Source organism: Cynocephalus volans, chromosome 13, assembly GCF_027409185.1.
Source record: "Cynocephalus volans isolate mCynVol1 chromosome 13, mCynVol1.pri, whole genome shotgun sequence".
NCBI lineage: Eukaryota > Metazoa > Chordata > Mammalia > Dermoptera > Cynocephalidae > Cynocephalus > Cynocephalus volans.
In genome coordinates, this window is record NC_084472.1 from 61632023 (window position 1) to 61651928 (window position 19906).

The following is a 19906-nucleotide window of genomic DNA, read 5'->3' on the forward strand; positions in this document are numbered from 1 at the left end:
GGCAGGCATTTTTCTCTTTCCAGAAAATGCATAGAAAAAGCATATTCATATTACATTTTTGGATTCATTATCTCCACAAGTCTCTCCAAAGATCCCCTAAAGATCTATGAATGCCAACATAAGAATTCCTTTATCAGATTATGTATCAAAAATATTAAGTGCTCTTAATTGAAATTATGAGATAAATCTCAAAAAGTGAGAAGGATTTGGCTTTCAGGAGCGGATACATCAAGACCTAGACTGTCTTATATCAATCACCTACTAATAAACAGAAGTCTCAAGTTAGGGAATCTATATTCAGGACACAGCTATGTGAAGAAAATTTAGCAGCTTTCTACTTAGCCCTAAATTTCTATATAGAATTTTAATTCTGGTGAGCAGAACTAGACCACCTGGAGAAAGGTGAGCCTTTCCTGTCTTCATTAGATTAGTTGGCTAAACCTTTATTCCAGTTTTAATTCATGGATTTATAATGAGTTGATGATATATATGCACTGCTTAACAACCAAGCAAATCTTTCAAACATAATCTTATACCACATTCGTGAAAGAGAGAATCAGAAGATGGTTTTCCTAAATATTTATTAATATGTACGACTTATGCAAATGTTCCATTCCTGCATAGGTGGCCGTGTTAATGTCTTGACTGTCTCCAAGATACCAAAATTCCTCTTACTTGAGACTGACATCTGGGAGTGTGGGAAGAGGAGGGTAGTTTTGTTTTAAACTTGAAAACAGTTTACCACTTTTTTTTCTTTTTTTTTCTTTTTTTTTTTTTTCTTTTTCTTAATTCAGGCGGTTTAAGAACCAAATTTTCAGAGAGCAGAGACCTTGATGTCTCTGAGAAGAAAGGTAAGAGTTTTTTTTTTACCTTTATGACATCACTTACTCATTTATCCTTACTGCTCTTATGTGATTTTTTCTGAGAACAATAAAATGGGAAGTCCAGTCCCAAAATATCTTTATAAATGTCATATTGTATCTTGGCCCAAGAATCTCTCAAGTTTTATCTAGGTAAAACTTAAGTTTATTTAAAATTATTCTTTATAGAGTAATCTAGAAAAATAAACAGCCACACTCTTTCTGTTCTTCTCTAGTTACATGGAGCTAGTTACTTTTTATCAATTTTTAAAAATTCAATGTTCAAAGCATGATAGCATAGCCTTAATGATATGGTCCCTCGTAAATGTCCATAACTCTTCTACTACACTATAAACCTTAGCAAATATACATCAATGTATCTTTCAGTAAACTTAACGTATCTTTAAGTAAACCCTTAACCTATAGAGATATTAAATTTCCCCAAATTATGTCTCCGCTCCTCTTTCAAATAGAGAAATTAAATTCCCAGTAAATAATATTCTCTAAAGAATATATTACTGCCATATAAGGGTTTGTTCCCAAACCCCAAATAAGTCCATATACAAGGTCAGTAAGACTGCATAGAGATGGTGAAGCTTAAGTTGTAATAACTTGGGATTTAAACACAGAGAAGTGCAGTAGCTCCTTTAATTCTTTCTCCAGAAGCTTGCTAGTGAGTTCTAGACTTACCACTTTAATAACAGGGAGCATGATAGTTTAAAGGCAGAAGCTAATGATATGAAAAAAGAATAATTTCTGCAATAGTTTCATTTGATAGCTCCCATTAAGTCTATCCTCCTAGAAAATTATGCTTACTATTTAGCAATACATTTTCTTTCGAAGGTTGAATAAGCTGAAAAGGAATTGTGACCTTCTGTTCCATAAAAAAAACTAATGTACAAAGTGGACCAAGTGTTTCAATACATCCTTATACATGCACATAATCATATCTATATAACAGCAAGGGAGGACGAAGTATACGACAATGGCAGACAGTGTGCTGCACTGAGTCAATGATCAGATATGCTGCCATAAAGCTGTAGTTCTTTGATTATTTGCAAGTCAACATTTCTCAGTTGCTTAACTATGTATATGATAAATAGACTGGTTGGACTTGAGAGTATTGTGAATACTCCCGGAAAGTTTAACATGCAAAAAATGATACTCCAGTTAAAGATAATGTCCACAAGGAATCAAAAATAAATTTAATCCAAACAGAACATCTTGTTATATCTACAAACTGAAATAAGTCATTTATGATAAAGAGCATTTGCCTCTTCTATAGAAAGAAATCTTAAAGTCCTGTCTTTGAGATTAAAATTCTTGAAGAAATTTGTAGAATAAATTTGGGAAGATTAGAACTCACAAATTCTGTATGCAATCCAAATATCACAAAGCACTATGATTTACCCAAAGACCAAGGATTATGCCTTTTGAGTATCATCTCTTGCTTTCCATTTCACATTGTATTCAATTGAATTATAGTGACAAAAATTGGCATAAAAATAACTTAAATGATGTCAATCATTGTCAAAAAATTACATAAGGAAATTATTAGAAGCATATCATATTTTCAAATACTTCAAGCATGAATTAACACAATTTTACAATGTTAGCTTTCAAAAACAAGCATATTTTTAAGGACATTATGAAAACCAACAAGATTGATGATAGCTTCTTTTGACCTAAAGAGCTTCTTCTAATTTATTTTCTCTCTCTCTCTATCTCTTTCTCTTTCTTCTAATCTATGCAAAGGGAGAAAACTTTCTCTTCTTTTACATTAGATGAACTCCCAAGAGGAAGACCCCAGTCCTGCTAGGGGACAACTATGTTTAGCAGTTAGTTTCAATTTGGTGGCAGTATATGGTGACGCCCAAAGTAGTTGTGCACCTATCATTTCCTGCAACCCAGATTTTTGTAATAAATGAAAAGTTAAAACCCATAAGGTTGATTGTCATCTGTTGCTCAATCACTTCTGAACTTCAGAGGGAAGGATATAGGCTGCTATTAAACCCTAAAAACAGCAACACACTCTAAACTATGATTTGAACCAGATTTTCGATTTGATGAAAGTCAATTTCTGTTGACTCTCATTAAATATTTTACATGATATTCTGTAGTACAAAAGATTTGGGAAAATTTAAATTGTTATATATATGCTTGTATTAGTCAGGATTCTCCAGAGCGACAGAATCAATAGGATATATTATAAATATGACATGGGATTTTTTTAGGGGAATTAGCTCACATGATAGGATGAAAAGTCCCCGGGATAGGCCATCTACAAACTGGATACCGGTAGCGTGGCTCAGCCCAAGTCCAAAGGCCTCAAAGTTAGGGGAGCCGATGGTGTCCTTGGTGTAAGTCCTGGAACCCAAAGCTGCAGAGTCTCAAGCTCTGATGTTCACGGATAGGAGAGAAGAGTATGTCCCAGCTCCAGTGGATAGAGAGCGAGCTTCACCTTTTTTTCTGCCTTTGGTTCTCTCTAGTCCCCCAGCAGATTGTATGGTTCCTGCCCACATTGATAGCGGGTCTTTCCCACCCAGTCCACTCAGGCTGTCATACTAATTTCTGCTGGAAACACTGTCACGGACACACTTAAAAAGATAGCTTTACAGGTTTCTCGACATTCCCTATTCTAAGCAAGTCGAAACCCAGAATTAACCTTCACAATACTATAGGCTAAACACTGCAAATTCTTTAGGTTGCTTAGTTATTATTTCAAATATGCAAGGAAGATGATATTTTTCCAGTTTTAAAAATGAGGTCACTGAAGGTCATAGAAAAAGGATTAAGATGTATCGAAGCTCGAATCTTAAAGACTATTGTGTATACTTACACATACAATGTGGAACTAAAGTAGTAAAAAGAAACTCCAATCCATAAAATATGTGTAAGGAACACCAATTAAATTTTATTTCCCATTAGGACCACATATTTTTATGACATGAAAATTTTCTTTAAAAACTTCTCATTGTTTTGGTTGTCCTGTTGCTGGAGCTGCTACATGTGCTTAGATTCCCAATTAGACTGCAGCGCAGGAGGTCAGAAAGGTTAAATGGCGGGTAAGCTCAAGCCCAAGAGTATAAAGCCAATGTGCTTTTTTCTAGGCTCTGATGTATCATGTTTGTTATCCTGAAAATTCTACCCAGCTTTCTTCGTCTTATAATTTTCTATAATGTGGGAGTTAAATTCCTTTTAAAATTCTAAAATTAGATGCATTCTTTTTTATTTCCCATGTATCAGTTTTATTATAAATATACTTCATTATATCACACTTTCTTAGAACTTTTAAATGTTTTAATAAATAAAGTATATTTCCACCCTTTGGCAACGTAGACTTTCTAAGTGTCTGCTTTTTGATTCCTGCCTAAAGAAGAGTACACAGCCATATTCATTCTACCCAATTTAAGTGCATTCTAAAGTAGGTTCTCTCTTCTTAATGTTTGTCATTATTGCTTCTAGGTTCTTCCAAACCCTTTATTCTGTATTTTTCAGATAGCTTCAAAGTCATAGTATCCCTTTTGCCTTATTTTAAATTCTTTATTTTCCAATGTGAGTTAATATAGTTTCAGCATTAGCAACCTACTTACAAAAACATTTATTTGATATTTGTTAGTTAGGGAGAACAGCTTAAATTTCACTACATCACCATTAAAATGATTATTTGCCTCAATTCAGTATCGAACAATTAGACCAAAGAAATTCAAATGTTTTATGAGAAGCCAAGCAACTAGAATTCTTCTAATGCATAAAATTTTGTCCTAATTTTTAACTTTAGTAAATATATTAAAATAAAACTTACATATTAATTTTTCTGTAATTTAAGAGATTAAAAATAAAATGCACACTGTATTATCCCTTTCTTTGCAGATTTTTGTGTTTACTACATGGTATCATTACTATCTTGAAGATTTAATATATTTGGCAGCAGGCTGACCTGAGTTCAGTTGCAATCTCTGTCTCCAACCAGGTGTCTAACCATGGAAAGGTGCATAATCCCTTTGGGGCTTGCATCCTTAAACTCTCAAATTGAGGTAATATTACCTATTCTGATGGATCATCATGAGGTCCAAAATAAATCAGACATACAAAGCACATAGTACAAAGTGTGACACGTGTGGTCCTCAATAAATCTGTAGGGAGAGTAGGTTCAATACCTGTAAAAGAAGAAAGGGTATGTGGGGGGTTGGTCTGAGGAACTCTCAGCCAGACTGATGGCGAGTCTCAGTCAAAGTTCACATATTAGAGGAGTCCTTCCTCAGGCATAAAACGGCTGAATCCAGTACCGCTTTCATTTTAGGCAGTAGCTGGGAGTGGCCAAGGGAGAACATGGCCTTAAATAAACACCACAATGAACTCGAAGGCTCAGCAAGGGGAGGCTCTCATCCAACTATGCTCTCTGCCTAGGTCTTTGTGAAGGGAGATCTGAGTGGGACCTTATATGACTGCTACACCATATTAGGTTATCATTAATAAATAGGAACAAATCAGAGACAGAGAGCTTGGATATCGGGGATCATTTTGGGCCAGTTGTAGTGGACTGAATTATGTCCTGCCAAAACTCATTGAAGCTTGAATTGTGTTTCCCAAGTTTTATGCATTAGAAACTTGGCCCCCACTGTGACTGTTAAGAGGGTGAGAAATCCTATTATGGTAATTGGAAGGTGGGGCCTTGAAGAGGTGATTGGATTGTAGGACTGTGCAGTAGTAAATGGATTAAAAATGGTGGTCAGGGGCATGGTTTTGAGGGCTCTAAAAGAAGGGGAGAGTCTGTCTCTCTCTTTCTGTCTGCTCTCTCTGCTTCCACCATCTTGCAATGTGAGATCCCTGGGTCACTGTCAACACCACGAGATGGACTTTGGACTTCCTGGCCTCAGAAACTGTAAGCAATAAATATCGTTTTTCTTTATAGACCACCCAGTCTTGGGTATTCTGTTATAGCAACACGAAACGGACTAAATCACCAGGTATTGCACAGAGCAATGAGAAATAAAACAAGTTTGTATAAGCAAGGAAATGCAGGGGCAAAACCCATAGTGGTGATTATCTTCTTAATTTTGAACGTTCTTAAAAGGCTCTCTCTTCCCCTGCCCTCCCTCCAGTAGTGGTAGGGTAATTATTTTTGGCAAAAAGTCAAGACAACATTTGTAGTTCCAACTGTCTCTTCTGGTGTCTATGGTTATCTATGTATACACTATATTAAGAACATATAGACCTTCAGGGCACGTGAAAAGCAACTACAATAGAAGTGGCAGGTGTGGAATTCTTAGATGTTACTCAGTGGTATGTTCTATGTAAAAATATGTACATACTGAATGTATTCATGAATCAGTCAGCGAAGTAGGGAGATCAGTTAATCTGGTATGTTGTATAAATTGAAGTCCCTCTACCCAGGATTCAACTGATGACTTCTGTTTAGCCATCATGCTGTGAATGATGAGATTGGGCTTTTGGCTATGGAAATGGAGATAGAACCAGAATCAGGATATGATGTTCAGGGAAGATACAGGAGATATAAAGACTGGGATCTACAACATAAAGCAGAATTGTCAATTTTCTTTGCAGCCGACTATGTTGTTGTGTTATAAACACCATTTTTAGATGCTACATATTAACAGCTGAAATAGTTTCCCTAAACATGTATGTAATGAAACATAAAATTTACACTAAGTTATTTGGAAAATGCAATATGTGCCATTAACCTTCTGATTAAAAAGAAACAGTAAATGAAAGGCTTAAATGGAAACAGTCATTAACTAGGTAAATATCTCTCATGAAACTTCCTAGTTCCACAGCAAATAGACAATATTTTGAGTATCTTTTTAAGGGGTCAAAATGCCCCAAACACATCTAGAATAAGTAGCCAAACTGATTTTTATGCTTTTAAATTTTTAAATACAAAGTCTATAAAATATATGTTAGTATTCTAAAAAGTACTCATTTAAAAGAATGAAAGCTACAGCTTCTGTTATGAATGGTGTATTCATCACATTGTTGTTTTAAGATGCTTACAGGAGTCATAAACTGCTATTATATTTTTTATCATTTGGTTTCTTAGGAAATGGATTTGTATTTCAAAAATATGATGATCCCAAATATATTTTACCATGTTTCTCTTTTTTTTCTTTCTTTTTAAAAATAAATTTTATAGTGTATATTTGAGGTTTACAACATGATGTTATAGGATGTATGTACATAGTAAAATGATTACTGTGGCAAAGCAGAATAACATATCTATCACCCCACAAAGTTACTTTGTGTGTATGTCTGACAAGAGCTGCTAAACTCTGCTTATTTAATAAAAATCCCTTATATGATATAATTTTGTTTGGTTTGCTATTGTTGGAAGATGATAAAATATTGGGAATATTTTAATACTATATAGCTTAATGGTTGAACAAATACTTACATACAAAATAGCAAGCAAAATTAGCAAAGTATTCACAATTGTAGAATCTAGGTGGTGGGCAAGCAGGTTTCCATTGCACTATTTCAACTTTTCTCTATGTGTCAAATTTTTAATAATGAATAGTTATAAAGTTATTTTATTTAAAGGTTTATTCCTAAGCTATGAGTACTTTAAGGGTCAAAACCAGGTTTTTACTGTTTTATCTATCTCCCACATCCAGTAGAATGTTTAGCTCATATGGAGCACAATAGATAGGCACACAGAAAAAGGATGCAGATAAAAATAAAAATAAAGGAATACAGTGGTATTTATAGAGCAGTAACTTCATACTAGACATGGTGTTAAGTGTTTAACATGAATGATTTAACTTAATTATAGAGTAAATCCTCTGGGAAAGATATGGTAAATATATCTATTTTACATATGCAGAAACTGGGAATTAGAGAGTTAAATAACTTCCTCAAGCCAATCAAGTGGTATGTTCAATAAATAAATCAATGAAAATTCTGAGGGGTAAAAATTGTGATTAATTGATAACCGTATGTTGCATTCTGTATTAAAGAGAATAAGTAAAAGAACCCAGTAATGACAGAAGCTGGCAATGAAACTGAATGAAATGATAGCAGCTGGAATAGAGTGCAAGAGGAGATCAAATCTACCAAAGCCACTGTTGCTTACCAATCCTAAGTAATCTAAATGAAAATGTAACATTTTAGTATGTAAACCCATGTTTTACTGATGAGGAAGCTACAGTGGAGAGAGAGTTTCAACTACTTATCCCAGTGGAGACCAGACGACTCCTAAATTCAGGGCACTTTCAAGTCTCGTCTGTTGCCTTGTTCACTATATCACTTATATTCTGCCTAACATGGTTAAAATACATTTTTTTTTCTGAAAGTATATATTTTTTCTTTTTTATAATTTCTTTTTATTTTAATATTTACTAGTACATTTTTGTGGGGTACAGTGCATTGTTTCAATACATGCAGATATGCACAATGATTCACTTACGGTAGATAGCATAGTTTTGTACCCTTCTGATGATTTTTTTTTCTTTGCTTTATTTGTAGGTACTTAATGCTACTGTGGTCTATTAACGGGCTCTTTAATATGCAAGTGAATAAGCACTAGGGCTTACTGCTAATTGGCTAATCAATCTTGGAAGTCTTACTTATTTCCCATAGTCTAAAGATATATGAAGGTCATTTTTGAGTTTGACAAATACCCTTAGGTGAAGCCTAGAGTCCAGTAAATGCAGAGGAGATGCATACCAATCACCTTTGTACCATTAGGTAGCTTGTTTATTTTCCCATTAACAGAGCTGATTTGGGGGGACTTATGACAAAGCAGCAGATAAATATTACCCAGAGTGATGTATCATTACTACACACAAACATACAACAATTACTCTTTGGAAGTGCAATTAGATTCCTGGTTGCATTATCAGTATAAGCCTTGTGAATTAACTTGGTTATTACTTAACTGAAATAAAAATAACTGTCCCTGTTCTTAATCGTTATTTGTATGCAATAAAGTTTTGACTTTTACATTCAAATTAGCATTTATAAATGCTCATAGTTGTAACACTGCGGTCAAAAATGCAATCCACATTTCCTCCTCTCTACATTTTAGTATGAGATGGTCAGAATTTTAAAAGAAAAACAGCTCTCTGGGTCTCAGTCACTCCCTTTGTAAATGAGGCAGTTGACTCAGGGGACCTGCCTTATTCATTTTGGTGTTAATGTTATACAGCTGGGTATTTGCAGAATCCACTCATCTCTGATTACTGTTGCCCACACTTTAGCAGTTATGTAAAGGAAGGGGAGGTGAGCGTGGTGGGATGTCTTGCTGATACACCAATGAGTTCAGGTAAGGAAAAACAAATCTGGGCAATACTTTAACAGTTTCTCCTATTACAGAAGAAAGAGCGAAATTAAGAAACATTGCTTCCTTTTGCCTTTTCAGTGTCTTACATGGAGGCAAACGGGTGAATTATTTGTGAAGAGATTTTTAAATTATTTCATAAGTATATTTATATACATGGAAATGAAAAATGATCCATTTGAGTCTCTTGTTGCTCCCGATATCAGCAAAGCAGAGAAAGTGAGGGAGAGCAGGGGTGTATATTTAGAATCTTTCAGGAGATATGCTTTCTGAGGGCTGTATCATGGGTCTGAGTGGCTCTGAAATGTTAGGCACATAAAATTTTTAAAAGATGCAACAATCTGCAGCCAGGTCAGTCAACTCTGCACTAAGGTTTCCAAGTCACCCTACTAAGTGGCTGAACAAAATGATGATAAAAATCCAGGGTAATTAGTACTTAAAATCCAGCTGAATTTTGTATTTCAGAGTTTCCTATTATTCAGATGGTCGGTCGGCATCAGTGTCTCACCAGTAGGGTAGGGTGAAGACTGAGTCAACCCTGGAAGGGAAGTCAGCCCCGGACCTGCTCCACAGGGTATTGGACAACTCAGGATAGGGATGCCAGGTGCTAGGGGTCACTAGTAAATAATAAGATTCTCTTTATTTCACACTCAGTGAGTACTTGTTAATCCAATAACAACAAGATAAATTCTTATTAAATGCCTTATCTGACTGATAGCAAAAGAGAATATGATAACCAATCATAGCCTCTAGTCAACCCACCTATTCAAACTACAAAAGGCTAAGACAGTAGTAAGGACAGACAACTTATTAAAGCAACACTATTATTGAGTGCTGTTCAATAACAGAAACCAGTTCACAAGTCTGCAGGGACAGTTTCTTTGATGACTAAATGGTTAATGGTAAATTTCACAGTTAATGATTAGACCTCATTCTGCTCGGCCTATCAGCAGCATTTGTCATAGTGGTGTCTCCTTTTCACACTTTCTTCTCTTTATCCATATATTAAACTCTCTCCACTTTCCTCCTCACTCATTGACACCTCCTGCTTTTATTCTCATTTGTTGATTTATCACTTTCTAGAAAGAAATACCTCTTTAACTTTGTCCTGGATCCTTTCTCGCTGGTGTCTGTATTCATGTGTTAGGTGTTCTCACCTAGTCTCAGGGCTTCACACCTGCATGTACATGATCCCTAACTCCAAACATCTATACCCAACTGCACATGTGTCCTCTCTGCTTCAAAAGGCAATGGACATACAAAACTCAACATGCTCAACCCTCAACTGAACCTTCCCCAGCTTATGTGAAGATAACTTCATCTTTCCATTTACTCAGACTAAAATCCTTAGAGTTACTATTGACCCACATTTCTATCTCACCTCTAGATCTACATACATACTTCCAATGTAAAACTCTGTTGGTAATAACTGAGTATAGAATCTGATCACTTTCCACATTAATTGCTATAACCTTGGCCCAAGAGATCAACTCTCACCACCCAATATGCTTATGATGTCAGAATATTACGAAAAATGTATGAACACTATAATTATTTTTTTATATGTATAATGGCAACATTTTTTTTTCTGGCATAATACTTGGCATCTCTAGAAGCTTATTGATATGTATATAATAATTAATAAGTAGACATTCTTAGTTCCATCATATTAATTTATATAATTTAGCGTCAGAAAGTTTACAAAGTAGAGCTGAGGGGAGAATCATCAGTCTCCTACAAAAATAACCACAAATTTTGATCAAGTATAGGGATCAAGTTTTAATTTTCAGCCTCAAACCCACTGTGGTAGTCAGAACAATGGTCTTTTAAAGACATCCATGTCCTAATCTCCGGAACCTATGAATATGTTATGTTACACAGCAAGAAGGAATTATGAGTGCAGAGATGGAATTAAGTTGCTCATTAGCCAATCTTGAAATAAGGAAACTATTCTAGAATATCTGGAGAAGTCCAAGGTAATCTCAGAGTTCTTTAAAGTGGAATAGGGAGGCAGAAAAAAAGGTCAGAGATGGAGACAGGTTTGAAGATGCTAAACTCCTAATTACGAAGATGGAATCAGGGGACTTGAGCCAAAGACTGCAAGTAGCCTCTAGGAGCTGGAAAAGGCAAGAAAACAGATTCTTCCCTAGAGCCTCAAGGAAGAAACACAGTTCTGCCGTCTTCTTGATTTTAACCTCAGGAGACCCATTTCAGAATTGTGATCTCCAGAATTTATTTTATTTATTAATAGGTCATGAATTTGTGTTGTTTGAAGCCGTTGTGTTTGTGATAATTTAACACTAATAGGAAACTAATTTACCCACTCAAATACTAAAATAATATTTTTTTCTATAACTCACCTTTTCTTCTACCTATGTAGAAAATATAGAGATAAACTTTAAATATCTGTTTTCTTTGCAGAGAGTCAAAATGTTTTCTTTCATTTAAATGCTGGTGACTGATCCTGCTTTGTGACTATTTCCTCACACTTAATCACTTGTCTTCTTACTCTGCAGTTCTTTTCGCTCTACTGTCCAACATGCTGTTTCCTGCCCACTGCTCCCCCGGGTTTTGGCTTCATCTCTCTTTTATTCCACAGCTTCAGTATTACTCTTTTGCTGATGCTGCTCGTACTTTGTCACGGACATCTTCCACTTGATGTACCGCTCACTGGCAAGTTTTCAAACAGCATTTATCAGTGTTGCATGAGACGAAGTGTAAATCAGTTTCCAGAGTCATGTACAAATTTAACAACTTTTGTACAAAGATTATTTTAGTACGAATAAGAAATATAGCCACTTGTGATTATTCTTTGTACTAGAATCTATTTTGAAATGTGTAAGCATAATTTAAGGAATACGTCATTGACTGTACTGATGGAAAGTGAAATGTATCCCTGTTCTGGTTGAAAACACATGGAGGCTTTCAGACACTATTTTCAGATGCATCACTTCATTCACTTTAACTCCTGTGTAACTCAATTTTTGGTGGCTATGAAATTTCTAAGACTTATTTCTCTTTTTTCTTATCTGCTTTCTGGTACTGCTATAAAAACTTATAACCACAAAATACAGCAAATAATCCTACAGCCTAAAATATAAATACACATGTAGATATAGCATCATCATTTTAGAAAAAAGAAAGCACTGTTTCTGGACAAATAATGCATAACATAAAACTCAAGCAATAAAGAACAAGAGGCTGAAAGCAAATAAATCAAAATATATAAGAATCAAATTTTAATAATAATAAATAAATAAAATAATAAGTAAATATAATTTAAGATATATCTTAATCTTATATAATAGAAAGGGTAAATTAATAAAATTATTGTATCGAAAAGAAATCATAATATATATTACTAAAATTAAAAGCATGCTATTTAGTTTATATTTACAGTTAAGTTATAAAACTTTTTAAAACCTAAAGGAATTGCTGAACTGTCAGATAACTGTTTCAATGACACATGAAATTTTTCTCTGAAGCTTTTCTTTGATTAAATGAAATAGTAGGCAAAAATATTAGGAGGCTAGAATAACATGGATATTACAAATGTGTGCATCAATTTTAGTAGTATTACAAATAGGTATCTTGCCATGCATGGCAAAAATTCCTCACTCCTACACAACCTTCCCCATCCACTCACCTGCTGGCTGAGTTTACCATTACCCACACTCTGTCCAACTTTGTAATATTTATAATACGTCACAATAATCTTCTTAGATAATTATTCTTATTGCTCTAATTAATAGATTCAACGCTCATTTTATTTTATACACGTCTTCTCTGTTGCTCATTTATTTTATTTATTTATGGTGAGCTGAATTTATTGTCAATAATTTATTTTTCTTATAAGAAGAGATCATAATTGTCACATTTCTATGTGTTCAGGAAATTGACAACAATGGCTGGTTGCTTTTATATTCAAGGGGAAAACTGGCTGGCTGTAACGTAACATTATTGGATTACACATTCTTTCCCTTAAAACATTGATATTGCTCTTCTCTCCCTTTGCACTGGGATTAGAGTGGCTAATTACTGCAACTACTCTGAGGGTAGCCAATTTCTCCCTCTGATGGATGACTTGCTTCTGCTGTTTAAATCCCTGAAGATTTGTTTGTTTATAATCCGTGGTGGTAAATAACTTTAAGAATATTTTGATATATCTATTCTATATTAAATTTTCTAGGAATATGAAATGCATGTATTTATAACAAATTCAGCTATTCCTACATTCTAGGGAATTTTTCATAAGTTATGTCTTTGAATATATTTTCTCTTCCATTTGTTGAATTCTCCACAAAGGGATTTTAAAATATCTTTGGATTTAATTTTTTAAAATCTTTTATATATGTGGTCATCTAACAGTAGTAATATTTGTCATTTTCTTCTGTGTTCAGTTAATTATTTTAAACTATATCATTTTTAATAATTTGATTTTCATCCATGCTTATTCATTCTCTTTCTGATTATAATAAATTTATTAGATCCCCAATGATGTATTTTTGATTCTGTAATTCTGTCCTCAACTTCTAAAGTTCCCTTTTATTTTATTTTTTTTAAGTCATTTGGGGTGTAACATAAAAGATAAACATTTTTATCAAGCTCCATAATTTCAAGATTAAAGACTTAACCTCTGAGTTGAGGTGTAGTTAGGCTTTCTGCAGTTACAGAATATGCCAATCCTTAAGATAGGAGGAAACATAAGGATTTTTCAATATTTGACATATTTGGAGAAATAGGAACAAAGGAAATTTCTATAAATATGAGCTAAGCCTAAGTTTTTTTTTATAACATGCAATTGTACTATGTTTTCTAATATGTTATCTTATTTGATCCAATATTCTGACATGATTATTAAACTGAGTGTCTATTTCTTTTCACCCACTCAATGCTAGGTGTATTTCCTTTCATAACCACATTATTGACCTCTTCCCCAATATCCAGGTATCAAAGACTGTCTGCCATTCATTCATCTACTCATTTATTAAATTACATATGTAGATATGTAAAATAAACAATAAACGAAGCATTGTTTTAATCATATCAGTAATATTAGCAACAAATTGCTATGGGTAAAATTTATCCCCCAAAGTTTCTAGTATTGTAAATTTAATGCACACAGTAACAGTATTAAGAGTGTGGGAAAGCCAATTATAATAATTGAAAGGTGGGACCTTTAAGAATTGATTAGAGTGTGAGGACTGTACCCTAGTGAATGGATTAATCCACTGACGGTTTAATGGATGGCAATGTGTGTGGTTCTGACGACTTTACAAGGAACAAGCATTCGCCCATGTGATACCCTGCACTACTATATGGGGTAACCACCAAGAACAAGACCCTCATTAGATGTGTTCCCTGGACTTTTGACTTCCCAGCCTCTGAAACTGTAAGAAATAAATTCTACTTATTTATAAATTACCCAATGGCTATTCCATCATAAGCAATAGAAATGAACTAATACACAAATACAGACAAAAATCTCTATGTCTTAGATATTTATATCCTTCAGTCAATAAAAAGTAAACAAAATAGTATGCAAACTCGATACAATATTACAGTGATATGTACCCTAGGGAAATTTTTATAAAATGGAAAATGTAGATAAAGCACAGAGGATCTGAAGTTCCAGACTTAGGAGTATGAAAAGTTTAAACTATTAAATATGGTAGAGTAGACATCACTGAAAAAGTGAGAGTTGAACAGGTATATAAAAGGGAAGAAAAGGTTATTCAGCCAAAGGAAATGCCTTCCAGAAAGAGGAAATTAAATTTAAAACCTGGAACAAAATCCCTAACCACAAGGGTGACTTCTATTTATAAGGAAAAACAAAGAGGTCATTATAGCTACATGTAGTGACCAAGACATAAATGGAACCGGGGAAAGGGAGGGTAGGAGGATGTGGGCAGATCATGAGGAATTGTATAGGCCAATGTAAGAATAGATTTTTGGTCTCAGTGAATGAGGAGTAGCCATAAGGTTTGAAATGAGGAGTACCATGATCTAATTTACTTTTTAAGTGGATGAAAATAGCAAAGCAGGGTAAGAGTAAAAGCAGCTTAGGAGGTGAATGTAGAAGCTAGAAAAGAAAAATATATAGAGCTAAGTGTAATGAAAACACCACATATTACCAAATATGATACAGCTTAATACAAGATTGATATTCATTGACAACCAAAAGAAAACAGAAAATCACATTTAATAACTCCAATTTATAGCAGTATTAACAAAATCAAACAACTAGCAATATATCTATCAAAAGATGTTCAAGACCTCTACCTTGAAAAACTACAACCTATTGTTGAGAGCAAAGAGAACTACATAGTCATGCATTAAAAAATACAGCAATGTCAAGATGTCAATTATTTTGAGTAGATTAATAGTTTCAATACAACCCCAAACAAATTGACAGCAGATTTCAGAGTTTATATGGAGATGGAAAGGTACAATTTTAGTCACAACAATCTTGAAAGAGAACAACTTTAAGTGACTTGTACTATAAGTTAGTAAGACTCATTGTAAGGACTAACTGACTAAGAAAAAAAACAGAATCCAAAAAAATAAACCACACTCAGTTTTCTAACTTAACACATACAGGAATTCTTAAATGAGTGAGCAAAGAGAAGTCTTTTCAATAAGATGTTGATTTGTTTCTAAAACGGTAAAATCAAATAAAATTATAGAAAAATATTAGACTTTTACCTCACTGTAAACACTATAAATTCCAGATGTGCTGTCAATCTAAATTTAAAATAAAAAAATTTAGAAGAAAACATAGTGAAATGTTTTCATAATCTGATCTTTGCAAAGGTTTCTAAAACTGTATGCAAAAGCACTTAGCTATGATAGAAACCAATGGTGAATTGAATTATACTAAGATTAAGAAATTGCACTCATCAAATAGTGCAATAAATACATGGAAAAGCAAGCTTCAAAAATAAGATACAATTGATCCGCACTGTTCACAGATATCATACTTGCAAATCTGCCTACTCACTAAGATTTCTTTGAAACCCCCCAAATCAATACAGGGTATGCTTTTGTGTTCACTTGGGCACATGCACAGAGCAGTGAGAAATGAAGTCTCCCAACACGTGCTCTGAGCTGAGGCCGAACAAGGAACTGCAGCTTTCTTCATTCACCTCTCATAGAATAAACCGTGTCCTGTTTGTTGTCTATTGAGTGGCATATTTTGAAGATTTTTGAGCTTTCTGTTGGTGATTTTGGTGTGTAAAGTGACCCCCAAATGGAGTGCTGATGTGTTGTCTACCGTTCCTAAGTGCAAAATGCCTGTGATGTGCCTTGTGGAGAATATACACAGATTAGGTGAGCTTGGTTCAGGTTAAGAGTTGTAGTGCTGTTGGCAGTGAGTTCAATGTTAATGAACCAATGACATGTATTAAGTGAGGTATCTTTAAACAGAAATCACATAAAACAAGGTTATGTACTAATCAGATGACAAAAATGCCATTATTAAAACATAACAGGAACCAAACACTGTGCTTCTCCTAGGGGCAATAGCTCAGTATTCATCAAGTCGGTACTCATTAATTATTTAATAATTCACTAATTCAGAGTCCCAAGCTTCTTTATAAAACATGACTGGGAGCTATAACAAGAATGGATTCTCTCTATATATGTATGGGTACTTGTATCTGTATCCATATGTTTGTATCTATATCTGTCTATACATCTATGTGTATATCTATATATGCTTTGTCTTTTTATAAGGACACTACTCTCATTCGTGAGGGCAGAGCCCTCAAGACCTAATCATCTCATGAAAGGGGAACCTCCTAATTCCATCACATTGGTGATTAGGTTTCAGCATATGAAATCTGGGGGGACACAAATATTGAAACCATAGCAGTCATGGATTAATTATGGTAATTACAGTTTTGAGGTAACCAGAGATAAAAGGCATTAGGTTGGTGATTTATAAGGTCCTGAAGTAGGTAGTGGCAACAAGGTTCTCAGTGTTTGTGGGTGGAGCGTTGGGTGGAGCTCTCACCTGAAGCTCACAGACTTCTAGGACTTCTTTCTGGATAAGAAGGTGAATAGAACCAAGGAGAGATGATATGGTCACATTCTCTGGTATCACTGTTGAAAGGCATATTCTACCTAGCAGGGATGAACTAATCTAGTATCCCACTAGAACCATATATACCACAGCACAGACAATCATGTTCTTATTTTAAAAGCTTAGATCAGGAAACATGAAAAATTACTGGGAGGTATGGTAGGAAGGATTTGTTGTCCAGAATACGGCCACAGGAAAGTAAGTTTCTAATGGTGAATCTCGGCATGAGTACTGGAGAGCACTCTTTTATTTTTTAAATTGAAACGTAATTGAACATTGTTTAAATTGAAACATATTTGGAGGGTATGGAGTTGCATATCTGTACTTGTGTACAATATGTGATATTCAGATCAGGATAATTGGAATATTCATCATTACAAAACGTAGCGATTCTTTGTGCCCATTAACCAGTTTCTCGCGAACCCCATCCCACTCCCCGTTTCCCACCTGTACTAACCACAGTTCTTTTCTCTCCTTCAGAAAGTTGTGTATTATTGTCATTGTTCTTTCTTTCTTTTCTATTTTCATTCATTTATTTATTTACTTTAGCTCCCATATATGAGTGTGGACATGTGGTATTTCTCTTTCTGTGCCTGGCTTATTTGACTTAACATACTTTGATTTTGGCATGAAGATGAATAGGGAATGGAAGGATCACATCAAAAGGAGGTCGACCAACAGCCACACAGACCAACACCCACGCGGACCAACACTCACGCGGACCAACAGCCACGCGGACCAGCAGCCACACGGACCAGCAGCCACACGGAACAGCAGCCACGCGGACCAACAGCCACGCGGACCAACAGCCTCATGGACCACCAGCCACGTAGACCAGCAGTCATGTAGACCACCAGCCACAAGGACCAAAAGCCACGTGGACCAACAGCCACACAGACCAACAGCCACGCACCAGCCACATGGACCACCAGCCACGTAGATGACCAGCCACATGGACCACCAGCCACGTAGACCAGCAGTCACGTAGACCAACAGCCACACGGACCACCAGCCACATGGACCACCAGCCACATGGACCACCAGCCACGTAGACCAGCAGCCACATAGACCAACAGCCACACAGACCAATAGCCACATAGACCAACAGCCACAGGCTTTGACTGCACAAGAAATGTGCTTGCCTGAGAAAGCATCAGGGTAAGAAGTCTGATCCTTACTTTTTCTTTTTTCATTGTACTTTTCAGTAAACAGCAGTATTCAGTGATAAATAGGACATGGTCTCAACTTCCACCTTTCTTTGAAAAATTATGTGACAATGTAATTAATCTTTCTAACAAAAAGACTTCCCTGATTTGGAGCTTCATGTTCTTTTCTGCCTTAACTTGTACCATTAACTGCTCTTGTCATTACTGTGTCTTTGACTTCCTCTGGTTGATCATTAATGAAGATATTAAATATGGGCAGCATTAACATCAAATCCCCTGCTCAGATACTGCCATTTATGGTAATTTATGATGCATCGAATGACTGTAGTTTAGTAACCTCTGGGCATATTCATAAGTACAACAAGAAAAGGCACTTGCTAGATATTTAGTAAAATAGTAGAAAACGTGTTCAATGGCTTGCTTTTTATAAAAGTTAAATTTATATATTTCAAAATCCTTTATCAAGTTTTCCTTATAAATATCAGGGCTTTGTTCTAAGAAAATTTATGTTAGTTTTTCAAGTAAAAGCTTCAAACACAATTATGTTTTCACCATAAATTTATATGCTAAGAGTGATATTGAGAAAATATATATTTGGTCTTCATCCTTGTCTCCTGACAAATAACTCCTAAAATCCTTAAAATCATCAGAGTGCTGTCTTTTCATATAATAATGAGTTGACTAATGGCTGTCAGCCCCTAGGTAGCTTCACGATGGGGTCTGGTCACCAGAAGCCCAAAGCAGGATTACAGGGTTGGGGCGTTCAGCCCCACTCCCCAACCTCCAGTGGGAGAGTGGAGAGGGGATAGGGTCTTGAAGGAGTTTGGATGTGTTGTCCCGTCCAAAACTCATGTGGAAATTTGATCTCCAGTGTGGCAGTGTTGGAAAATGATTGAGTTATGGGGGCGGATCCCTCACGAATGGATTAATGCTCTCCCTGGGGGAGAGGGGGCTAATGAGTGAGTTCTCGCTCTATTGGTTCCCACGAGAGCTTATTGTTTATAGGACCCTGGCACCTCCTCTCTCTCTCTTGCTTCCTCTCGCCATGTGACCTGCCTGTACCCGCTGGCTACCTGTCACTTTCCGCCATGAGTAGAAGCAGCCTGAGGCCCACACCAGACACAGCTGTCCCAGAATCATAAGCCAAATAAACCTCTTTCCTTTATAAATTACCCAGTCTCAGGTGTTTCTGTTATAGCAACACAAAACAGACTAAAACAGGTCTGAAAGTTAAGTTCATTACTAATGGCCATTTATTTAATTGATCAGGTCTATGTAATAAATCCTCCATAAAAACCCAAAGGGCCTGGGTTTAGAGAGCTTCCAGACAGCTGCACATGTGGAGGTTCCTAGAGGGTGGTGCACCTGGGGAGGGCATGGAAGCACTGTGCCCTTTTCCAGTTACCTTGCCCTAAGCATCTCTTCATCTGTATTCTTTGTAATATCCTTTATAATAAACTGTAAGTGGGTGTTTCCCTGAGTTTTGTGAGCTGTTCAGCAA